This window comes from Lepisma saccharinum, chromosome 8 (genome assembly GCF_977018435.1).
Source record: "Lepisma saccharinum chromosome 8, izLepSacc3.1, whole genome shotgun sequence".
Classification (NCBI taxonomy): Eukaryota; Metazoa; Arthropoda; class Insecta; order Zygentoma; family Lepismatidae; genus Lepisma; species Lepisma saccharinum.
The window spans coordinates 49098971-49111611 of NC_139236.1; the positions used below are offsets into that span (position 1 = coordinate 49098971).

Consider the following 12641-nt stretch of genomic DNA (forward strand, 5'->3'; position numbering starts at 1 on the left):
CCTATGACTCCGGTAAATGTAAGTACAGATAATTATACAATGTGACCAGAGATAATTCATTCTACAAGACTTACAGTATCTTACTCATTATATATGCGGTAAGATTGTAGCTAAAAAAAATTTTTAGCAAGGTAACTTATGCATCAGCAAATATGATAACTGTTCAGTGCAAATGAAAGGACATTAAAAAGTATTTATTTTCAGTGTTTTAAGAGAATAACTCGTATATTTGTGTATGCTGCCTGCTTAGATTCAAAGCAGGTATATAGGCCTTGACATAGTGGGGATACACAGTGGTTCAGATTTCCCTTTAAGCTGTAAGTCCAGTACCGATTAGCCGATCTGTGCATAAAGTGGACTTGAATCGTACCAACTCAAAGCAGATATGTGTAAAAAGTATCACTCTAGCAAGCATTAGAAAGCTTAAAACTACAGCTTCAAGAGCTTGTTAGGGTGGTCGATGGGGGGCATGTATGTCCTGTGTAGCCTAATGGATATCGCTCTCGCCTTTGGTGTGAGTAGTCTCATATGTTCTGTTCCCAGTGAAAGTTCCAAAATGTTAATCGTGAGGACAATTGGGGATGCCACATGAAAGCAATATACAACAGACTCTGGTCTCAGAAGCCAGAAAACAATAGAAAAGGCCCAGCTGGAAATTTTTCCAATTGGTTCTGATAGCCAATATGAGTTTTCAGACACACTATCGGAATCGATTGGTCAATTGTAATGAATTGGTTTTTATTAGAGAGTATTTTATTATTTTCAATATACTGCTTATGAAAAATTCTTATCTATACAACTGTAAATGCAATGGCGAAATTATATAAAAGAACTAAAATAAATCTCTGGTAAAGCATGTGGAATTTGTATCTGAGAAAAACTTTCACATACAAAACTTTTTCATATATATGCAGGCCCGTAGTCAGGCAGGGGCCAGGGGGGGGGGGTTCAGCCCCCCCCCCATGGAACTACCGTCAGCCCCCTTGACATTAGCTAAAATTATTTTGTGTAATTTGTTTGCAGTGAAGATTGAAAATATAGACAGCAGATATTATTTTGCTCACAACTTTGGTGATGGATAAATTCAGGGAGCATGAACAGCTGCTATTACATTTGTTCATCTTATTTATAAGAAGTCTAAGTAGCAGCAAGAATTTAGGAGATTCTCTTCTCTAGCAGGTGCGTATATTCTAGGCTACCTAGGCTATCGCCGAAGCCCAGATTAAATACAGAAAATAATTGACTATCAAATGTGACTGATGCTTCACTCTCAAACAACGACCGCGGGAAAAAATGATAGCATAAAACCCGCGACTCCTGTGCACCATACTCCCGTGAGGAGAGGAGGGAGAGAGTGGACCATGCTTCCTTATGGCCCGAGGTGAACAGAAGTAAAGGCTCGCTCTATACATTGGGATGGACTCCTTTCCTTTAAAACTATCACCAGGCTTCAGCGGTTAAATTCTTCCCCGACCAGTGCCTGGAGGCGGTCGGTGACGTATTTGTAGTGGCTTCTTAGACAGGGAACAACTCTTTGTTTTACAACGGCGGTAAAACCTTACAGCAATGCCAATGCGTTAACCAGCATGGGATTTTTCCCAGGTAAAGGAAATTTTGAAACTAAACTACTATTACAGGAATGGGAAAAGAGTGGCTGGCATGTGATAGGGAATTTGTCCTCTAGGCCAAAACAACACTGTCCCATCGAACACATGCAGAACTCACAGACCACTGACCTTCAACCAACAAACCACACTTTACGATGTTTTCAACCCCTGTGCTGCTTTGTTTATGACTGGCTGGGGTAGACTGACTGGCCAGAGATGACAAAGGGCATTTTGCGAGTGGAAATCACGTTGAAGGAAGTTTAAGAAAATTAAGTTTCTTACTGTGTGGATTTTCTTAAGTGTATGAGTGCGTGAATTATGTATATATGTTTTGAATGATCTGTGCTGCGTCGTGTAGTGAACGAAAATGAATGATATAATTAACGAACTATTGCCGAAACAATTTATTCTGCTTTTGCATAAGGATAAACTTCAAATCGTGAAGATATGCAGGCCTCTGGCATCGCAAAGAAGAGAAGAATGGATTTGATTTGTTATTTTGCGTTGGTCTTCTGCCACTTTAGCTAATCGCGACGATGAGAATGAGTGACGATACGATGAAATTCATGAAGGGTCATTCACAAAGAATACCCATGTCCATGCCTGGATTTGAGCCAGGGACCTCTGGCATCACAGTGTGCTGTGCTAATAACCATTTTACCACAGAGGTTGCCAAGAGAAGAATGGAGTTCCTGTCCAAATTAAATATTCAAGGTAAGAAGTTTATTATACGCGTATATTTTATTCTCACACGTAGACCTACATAAATATTTCACAATATGGGCCTCTATATTTTATAAATAACCATAAAATATTTTAAGTGTTTTCCTTATTGTTTTTATATTAATGAAACAGTGTTATTTCTATAATTATTAGTAAATTGTAAGTATTTTAATCGCAATGTCACATCACCTTAAAATTCAAGAAATTGAAGTGTGTAGTAAGGGATGATTTTAGTAGCAGCCAATTAACACTTCAAGCGATATTTTAAAAGATATAGAAAAATGTAGTATTTGTGTGATATTTCTAAACTTTATGTAACTTAATGATCCCCCCCCCCCACACACACACACACATAATTTACCTTCATTTAACACTGTTCAACTTTTGAAAAATGGACTTAAATTTGAATTTTCTTTTCTTCCGTTGACCCTTGATTAAAAGGGCATGAAAAAAGTCAAGATACATAATGAAATAATATTTAGTTTAGTACATCATAACAAAAAAGAAGAAACATTGTGTAGTACATTACATCACTACACCAAAGTAAAAATTGAAAAATACACTACATTATACTACAATAAAAATAAATAAACACATTATCATTGTTGCATGATTGAAATAAGAATACAATTAAAATACATACTGTTTAGTACATTGGCCTTGTATTGTCTTGTTCCATGAATTCTGTGAGACTGTAGAGATTCTGTCAAATATTTTTCTATTGTTTGTGTTTGTTCATTTTTTGGAGATATCAGTTTTATGTTATGAGGCAGCTGGTTGTAGTATATTTTCCCGGCATTCATTGGTGATTGTTTTGAGATATTGAGTCTGTGTTGATTCTCGTAATAATTATCTTTCCTTCTTGTATTGTGGTTGTGTATTTGGTTATTTTTAGTCATGCTTCTAGTATTTAGATTTAGAACAAATGTTATAGCCTTATAGATGTATAGGGAGTATATTGTCATTATTTGTTTATCTCTGAATAATTCTTTGCAAGATTCCCTACAGCCTAGTTTGTACATTATTCTAAGTGCTCTCTTTTGAAGTCTTAGTATTCTGACAGTATTATTATAAGATGATCCAATCCACACTATTATGCCATATTCAACATAGGGGTAAATTAGTCCATAATATATGCATTTGTTAATTTCTGTTAAATTATATTCAGCCATTTGTTTTAGCAGATATCGATTAGATGATAGTTTACTGCAGATGTTGTTAATTTGTTTTTCCCATGTTAATTTTTGATCTAGTGTTATTCCCAAAAACTTTACTGAAGATACAGTTTCTATGAGCACATTGTCTATGCATAGTGTTTGTGACTCAAAATCCATGTTTCGGATTGTATTGAATATCATAAATTTTGTTTTATTGTTGTTTATTATTAATCCGTGTGAAGTTAAGTATTGTGCCAGTTGGTTTATGGTGATGAAAGTGTTTATTTCAAGCTTCCTAGGGTCGATACCTCTGGCAAGAACAGTTGTGTCATCTGCATAGGTGACAATTTTTGTGTTTGGGTATTCTGGTACATTGTTTATGTACAGACTAAAGAGCAAGGCCCCAGGATTGATCCTTGCGGTACCCCCATTAACACTTTCCTACTTTGTGATTTAAAGTTAGTGACTATACCATGCATGTTGTAGCTTATTTGAGTAATTTGCATTTTGTTCTGTAGATAAGATTGCATAAGTTCATAAGCTATCCCTCTTATTCCTATGTTGCTTAGTTTGACCATAAGCAAGTCATATTTTACCCTATTGAATGCCTTGGAAAGATCTAGATATATAGTGCTTGCAGCTTTGTGTTTCTCTAATGTTTCTGCTACATAATCTATTAACTGTGCTAGAGCTGTGTTTATTGATTTCCCTTTCTGGAATCCATGCTGGTTTCTGTTTATTATGTTATATTTGTTACAAAACTTTATAATATAATTTGATAAAATGTTTTCCAGTATCTTTGAAAAAGCAGATGTTAGGGAGATAGGTCTGTAGTTCTCAATGTCGGTTTCTGCTCCTCTTTTGAATATGGGTATCACTGTGCTGTTTTTTTAGAACTTTGGGGAATTCACCATCTTTTATTGAATTGTTGACTACATACAGCAGGGGTTCTAAAATAGATTATGAACAGAATTTAATAAGTTCAGCTCACCTTTCATCAGGTCCGTGAGATTTTTTATTTTTTAAACCTTGTATGACTTTTTTCTAGCTCATTAGCACTTCTGGGATGTTATATATATGCTGGGATATATACTGTTTGGCCAATCTTTGTCCATTGGGATCTCTAGTGTTTTGTCATTATTTTCATTCTCTCTGTTTGTGTTGGTTAAGTTTATAAAATATTTGTTGAATAAGTTACATATGATATGGGGGTCAATTACTTCACTGTCATCCTTAATGACTTTTATGTTTGCTTTATCATTGTTTGTGTTTGATACACGGTGATTGTTTACAATTTTCCAAATTGATTTTTGTTTATTAACAGACTTTTTTATTTATTGACTGAAAATATTTGATTTTTGTTTCTTTATGGCTTTCTTGAATAGCTTTTTTTTTACATTTTTGTACTTTTCCTGGTGCTTAGTGTCTTCTGAAATTCTAAATTTTTCATATTCTATTTTCATATTGTATCTTCATCCGTCATCAGAGCCGTTGACCGATTGGTTGCTTCTTTGTCTGGCTCCTCCCCTCTAGTCTGTCTGGCATGGGTGACCCTACCGGTAGCTGTGCTACCGCCAGTATAGCCTAGAGGATCTTTAGAGCACGCAAGCCCCACCACCAGCGACAAGGTCATGCAACCACTAGGTGGGGAATTGGCTCATGAGACCTGTACAAATATCAGAACTAGCTTTTGCAGACAATCTCGTTTTATTTGCTAAAACTGAAAAGGACTTACAATATAATTTAGATGTATGGAACAGAGAACTACAAAAGGTAAAAATGAGAATTAACACCAGTAAAACAAAAACAATGATAATAAGTAGAGAACACAGAACTCATACCATTAAGATAGAAGGCGAGAGCTTGGAACAAGTAACAAAGTTCAAGTATTTAGGGTCTATAATAAGCAGCAGTGGGAAAATAGATGAAGAAGTAAATAATAGAATTGATGCAGCAGGAAGATTATATCATGCTCTAAATAGAAACTTCATAATAAAAAGGAAATTACGAAGAAAACAAAGTTGTCAGTTTACAAAACAACGTATGCACCTACACTAATTTACGGGTGTGAATCAAGGCCACTAACAACTAATTATTCTAGCAAACTTCAAGCAACTGAAATGAGATACCTAAGAAGAATAGAAGGAAAAACAAAACGAGATAGAGTAAGGAATCAGACAATTCGAATGAGCCTTAAGACCCAACCTTTACAACAACAAATAGAAGTGTCGCAGTTGAGGTGGTTTGGTCATGTTCACAGAATGAGTGAAGAAAGGATACCTAAAAATATACGGCAAGCTAAAGTAGATGGAAAGAGACCAAAGGGAAGACCAAGGCAGACCTGGGACGGTTGGATGGAAGAAGTTTTGAGGAGAAGAGGATTGGATACCAACAGGGCAAAAATGTTAGCCAGAGACCGAGAAGGATGGAGAGCTCTTTGCAAAACCTCTACACCTGACGGTAGAAGAGGATCGACTAAGTAAGTAAGTAAGTCTATTTTCATATTACTTTTCAAAGTATAATTTCTTCTGTTAGTGGCACTTTCTTCTTATTAGGGTATATTCTTTTTGTTGTTTTGGGACAAGCTACATTTAAATAATATGTTAAGTGGCTTTTTATCAATTCCCAGATATCATTTGTGTCAGTTAGTTGGTAAAGGGCTATCCAATTTTCCTGATGTAAGAGGTATTTAAGATAATCTATATTTTGCTCACATGTATCCCTACATTCTATTGTGTAACTTTTTGAATATTCTGACCTTTTTCCTTGTATTGTAATTTTTTGAGATGTGTGGTGAGAGATAAGCGTATGTAGGACTTGTATGTTTGTTATTACATGGTCAATTAGGGTTTCTGTACTGTCTGTTATTCGAGTTGGTTCTTGAATTATTTGAGTTAGGTTGTTTGACTTCAAGGTATCCATGTAATGAGCACTGTTTGTGTCTTGTTTTAGAAGATCTATGTTTATATCTCCAACTATTAATAGTTTGTTATGTTTTCTTGTCAGATGGTTTAGCATGTTGTCCAAAGCATTTACGTTAAGCGTCAAATGACATGGGTACCTGGGGGAAACCCTGGGTGGTAAAGACGGTCAGGGGCATAATGCTGATCACATCACCCCCAGTAACGACCGGATCAAGAAAGTGTGGGGCATTACCCCCCCCCCCTATACGCCTTCATGGCGTGGTGCTAAGCACAGGGGAGCACTTTACCGTTACCTTTACCAAAGCATTTACAAATAGATTTATGTCACTGTTTGGTGATCTCTATACTGCTATAATCTTAAATGTATCTAATCCTATATTAAGCTCTACACCACTAACGTCTAGTATATTTTCCATACAGTATTTGTCAAGGTTTAACATTTTTTTGATATTTTGTACACTATTTTTGATGAAGATCGAAAGTGCCGCCACTTTTTTTAATTGACCTGTGGTAAACCATAATTGTGCATAATTTATAATTTTCAGACCTGAGACCATGTTCAGTAACTACGGATATATCTGGCATGTATTCACTTAGCATTATTTCCAGTTGGTCAATTTTGTTAGAAATGCTCTGTACATTGTTATGGAGAACTGTAATCGTTCCTTCTTGGTTTGTCAGGCTGTTTTTATTGGGCACTTGGTTATCATATGTATGCTTATCACTTACCATAAAAAAATCGTTTTTCAGTTTACTGGGTGTATACTTCTTCCGTTGAGATGACCGTACACTTGGAGCATTCACTTTTTCACAACACTTTTCACTGCTATCTTCGGTGTCATCACTGATTGATTTACAAAGCCCCCGATAACCTGTGAGCCCCCCCCCCCGAGATCAATTCTGGCTATGAGCCTCTATATATGAACACGTTTTTAACTGTAGCTTCATTGTGATTAACACACTTATAGAAAATCGAAAAATATGCTGCTTCGGTCATAAATTGACATATTGTTCTTCCTGCGAAAACAGCAACAAATTAGGTTAAACAAAGAATCTGACCCACAACACTTGAAAAAGTGATAAACAAACAAAACACTGTCGAGGTAGACTTAGTTGATCAAAATATTGCTCATTTTTCCAATTGCATTACATACACATAAGAATAACCATGGAAATGTCATACTGCAAAAACAAGAACTAATATGAACATTTTTTCCAACTACTAGCTCCTTCAAGGTCGAGTTGGTTCTTAAGAAAGAGTTCTTGTTAGGTATTTTATTGAGATAAATCTGACTTCAGTAGTATGCATTAAAATTCAGAATAAATTCAGTTGAAGTGTGCTGTTTTTCCAAAAAACTTCTAAATCACAGAAAATGTTGTGTCAAGAATCAAAGTACCTATGCTTTGAGTCAATAAATGAATTGATAACATATTGATTCTACAATTTATACAAACTTACAATTGGATACAATTCACCAATTGGAAATTGTCTCGATTTTCCAATTGGTTTGAGTTGAGTTTCCAATTGAAACCAATACATTCCGATAGAATCAGATTCATTCCAATTGAAACTGATAGAATCCAATTCATTCCAATTTAAATTTCAATTGGAACCAATAAAAAAATTCAGCAGGGAGGGACTCGATGTACTGACCACACATCATCCAATGAAAAGCCCCTTGGCAAGTTTTGTCTCTCAACAAGATGTTTGCATCACACACTTCTGTTTTACATGGGAGGCAAGATGAACGAGACAACTGCCTATGGCACCAACCTCTGGAGGATACAGAAATGTCTAAAAACGCCTATATAATTTGTCAGACACAGTTGCGGAAAATCAAAACAATTTACAAGAAAAAGTACTATTTTCATCAGCATTAAAAGTGTTAATAGTGCATGGTCGGCTTAAGGTCAGGACGACATGGGCAACTGCCCGAGATGCTACCCTCGAGGTGGCACCATTGAGTAGCATCAAAACCTTATTTTGTTTTTGGTTATATAAGCATGGTTATTTGTTTTAAAAGGAACTGCATTTGTGTAGACAAGACTTAATTGAAATTAACGTAATAAAAATATTGCAAAATCATCATAGCAATTTAAGCTAAGAGTTTACTGTTATTTTGATGTTATTATGTAGGTATTAAATAAATGCATGCATACTTACGATAAATTCATTCTTTAACACTAACATAAAAAGTATTTTAATAATAAGGGTATTATTCATATTACTTAAAACCGTAAGTAACATGGTCAAATTTTCTATTGGGAGTGGAAAGTAGATGGTGTCAAAAATCCACAAAATTTTCGCAAAGCATCCCCTCAGCTATCTCATTGACCCCATGTTAACTTAAACCATAGAAGGAAGGCCCAAGGCTGGCCAAACATCATCCTAACATTTTCCATTTCAAGTCAACTTACTGTACTTAACTCTTTTTTTTTTTTTTCATTCTTATTTTGCTGTTTTACATCACATTCCTGCCACTTTTGGTTAATGGTGATGATAAGATTAAATTATGTATAGATGAGATTGGTGAAGGTAGCGTATCTTTGTACGGTAGGGAATCGAGCCCGGAACCTATTGTGGCGAGTTCATGAGTCTTATTATCAATAATAAAAAAGCATCGCCCACATAAGTACAATCAGTCAATCACTGATGTTCTAATTGAGAAGTTCACCAATTTTCTGGAATGAAATACAATCGAGAATTTGAATTGCACCAACTGAAAAACAATATCTCCAATATTTCATCTAACTGATCTGCAATCAATTTGAACAGTACTTTGAAGCGGGGCCTTCGGAGGTGATATTGTGAGTTTAACGTCAAGCTCTTCCTTCTGTAGAGAAAGTGACAGGTGTATTGATTCATATGGTTAACAAGTCTGCCATTATGGTGTCCACGTGATATCAATAGGAGGCTATCACCTACCCCTGGAATGAAACCCGGGTCTCCCGTGTGGAAGTCAAACGCCCTACCGATTAGACTACCGTGTGTCTCTGCCAATAAAAAGCAATATCCAAAAATAATTTTTATTTCATTTATGAATAGCATGACTATTATCAAGATTTTAAAAATATGTACAATTACGGAAAATATAAAACCCTGTGCCTCATTCCATCGTTTTGCACTCATTTTAAATAGAATTTCATTTCGAGAGCATAGACCAAGTAAGGTAAGTAGTACCACACAATTATAGGCTCAAGGTGGTTTGAATTATTTTGAAGAAAGTGTGGATAAACGAGAATATTAGAACGGCAGGATCTTCCGTGTGTCAAATTATTTGAAGGCGTACAGTCACGGACACGTCTGGGTTGTAATGATTCCATTGAAAATCAATGGGTTGGTTACAACCCTGAAGTGTCCGTGACTGTACCAAACAAATTGTCCATACCATGTTTATTCTCTTTGTTTTACGGAATGAGAACTTCAAGAACTGAAATAAAACGAGAGGAAAGTTGCCAACAACCTCAGCGCCAGAAAGCGTAAAAATCCAATACTTGAAAACACTAGAATGTAAGAGAAAAATTAATGAAAAGAGTCAGGCACAATTTGCCGAGCAATACTCGTCCATCCTACTGTACACCCAACGGCGAAAGAAACAGTAGGCGAATTGTCTACCACCATTTTAATTCGGTCTGTATTACACATTGTCATGACAATGAATTGAAATAATGACGTCAATTAGCAGAGAACAATGCCTGCTTCGAACCAACATAGTTTCATTCCTTAAAACAATAATAGGATGTACAATAAAAAGTAATAAAAAAAGCAGTTGACAATTTGCCTACCATTATCTTTGCCGTTGACTGTACAAGGGCCACAATTTGGATCAAAAAATTGGAGTTACTGTATCCCGTCCCAAAAAATTGGGAAGGCATAATGTACAACCCCTGTACTCCCTGTTCCTGCGCCGATCTACCTCTCTTTCTCTTTGCCCCACCATTTTCACGCAGACACTACAACCACAAAAGGGCAAAAGCTGCATTTCTTCGTCATGAGTCCGATTCCTCGTATTGGCAGCATAGCGACAGAAATGCACTACATAAACCGACGGAGGAACAAAGAGAAAGTGATTTAGCACCGCTGTTGACATTCTTGAGAGCCATTTTACCAAGACCTTGAAAAATCGAACAATGCCTACAGTTACTTTTTACCACCTTCAGTTCAATTGAGCTTCGTGTTGCATTCGTGAAAGCGAAAGTGGATAGCTCCGACCGGCACGATCACGTGAGCTGGAGAAGACCAAAGCAGGTAGCAATTAGTCTCCTGAGGTGTAAAAGGTGTTTATCAGTTCCTTTCAGTGTTGTTGGGTGCACTCGCTCATGATCATTCCAAGTTCCTGGTTGCCTTAGATTTCAACGCAAAATCGCCTCGAAAGGGACAAGTGTAGAAGAAGGTAAGTGTAGTGAAATTTTGCAAGTTCTGCGAAATGTCCTGCACATACAAGCACCCAAAGTCAGGATTACTGTCATGTTATTAATTCAAGCACCTCTTTAAAATGTCAACAACTGGTTCGGTGTTCGTAAAATAGGTTTTATACATGACACGTAAATTACGCGTAAAATGTTTCAAACGTAAAGTACGTAAAAAAAACTAGAATCAAACGTAAAAATTAAATGAAAACATGTTTTTTGGGGTGGTTATTGTTATGTATGGCAGTGTTAGAAAACAAGAAGAAAAAGGCTTTAAAAAACTTTCCTTTCTAATTTGTATGTGCTCCTATATTGGATTGATTGATTGATTTGGTGTTTTAAGTCCACTTTATGCACAGGAAGGCTAATAGGAACTGGACCTACAGTTTAAAGTGGGATCCAAGCCACTATGAGGCTTCACCGGGTATCGAACCCGGGACACCTTGATTACAAGACGACGACGCTACCACTGTGCCATCGGGGAGGCCCTGCTCCTATATTGAACTTTTACAAACTGCCATATTCACACCATAATTAGCCTATGCACGTGTATGATACGCATGAAAATTGAATTTGAAGCAGTTACTAAAACTTTGAAAACCAATCCAAATAAGTTGTTGTTAATCGTTATGTTATAAATACAAGTACTAGTGTGTACATCAACAGGTTTCTCATTTTTTAAAAACATATGTGAAAGAACAGTTCTATTTTTAAAAATATTTTTAAAATAGAAGGCACCCAAATGTCAACATGTCAACCTCACTTCAACGTAGTACAAACCGGTAACTGCAGCCTTGCGGAACAACGAATACGGTTTCACCCGGAAAAAATTACAACACAAATATTTTTTGTGCTAGATTGTGCGGAATGATATAGTGAATAATATATTAAAAATCCGTGATCCAAATGTTTGGGGAAAATCCGCCATCTTGGAAAATGGCGGCAAAAATTCAACTTAAAAATTTAAAAAAAATTAATATCTCGAAAACGGTGCATTGTACACAAAAAAGTGAAAATAACCAAACTGAAAGAACAAAAAATTTGCTAAATTATGTTTTTTTGTTTGATAGAGCTACCATAAATCTTAATTGAATTAGAAGGATTCAAATATTTTCCTTATTTTTTAGAATTAGCGTAAAAGTTGGTTTCTGACACAAAAAACAGCAAATATGTAAGAAACTATGTAATTTACGTCCTAAAGTCACTCAACCAAATTCATAGCTTATAATTTCCTCTAGAGATTGGTTTTTTGTTTCATACCTTTAGGATCGGGGGTTGAGGAGATATGTAGTTTAATGCAGTCATGCGTTTCCCTAAATTTAAGTGTTGCATTTCCTATGATATTGGTTGATTGATTGATTGATTTGTTTTAGTTCACTTCACTTTTGTGCCACTTTTGGCTAATTTGCGAAGATGGGAATGAGTAATGATATGATGAAATTTATGAATGGACACACACAAACATCCATGCGCATGCCAGAGACCCCTGGCGTCGTAGCTCCATTATGATACTGGTGAGAACGTAATACATTGTTTTATGCAGTGTTTCGTTCACGTGGCGTTTGTTACTTACATGTTGTTTTTGTTGTTTAAAAATGTATGCACACAGTGGCGGCGATTAGGTGTCTTAACTGTGCAGGGGGGGAGGAGGCAAGGATAGTTTACTTTCTATTGACTGCAATTAGAGAGAAGCGTATTGAAAATGGAATTCGGACAGATGGTTTTGGGTCAAATTCACTTGTAGACAAGGCTTAGCATTAAGAGACCATAGTACGGGGGGGGGGGGGAAATCATCTATATTTGGTTCAACTCTGAAAGAT

General features: G+C 36.1%; 1 protein-coding gene across 2 annotated transcripts in view; it reads left to right on the forward strand.

Annotated features, from left to right (window-relative positions):
* The first annotated feature begins 10576 nt into the window (after positions 1 to 10576).
* The window catches only part of LOC145990987 (proton-coupled amino acid transporter-like protein pathetic), a 106049-nt gene continuing 103984 nt past the window's right edge, over positions 10577 to 12641 (forward strand). Inside the window, exon 1 of one of the 2 annotated variants that reach the window (XM_083126615.1) lies at positions 10577 to 10660. The gene's annotated coding sequence lies outside the window, so the exon portion shown is untranslated. Of the gene's footprint in view, positions 10806 to 12641 lie in introns of both variants that reach the window. The other variant, XM_083126614.1, reaches the window with a different exon arrangement.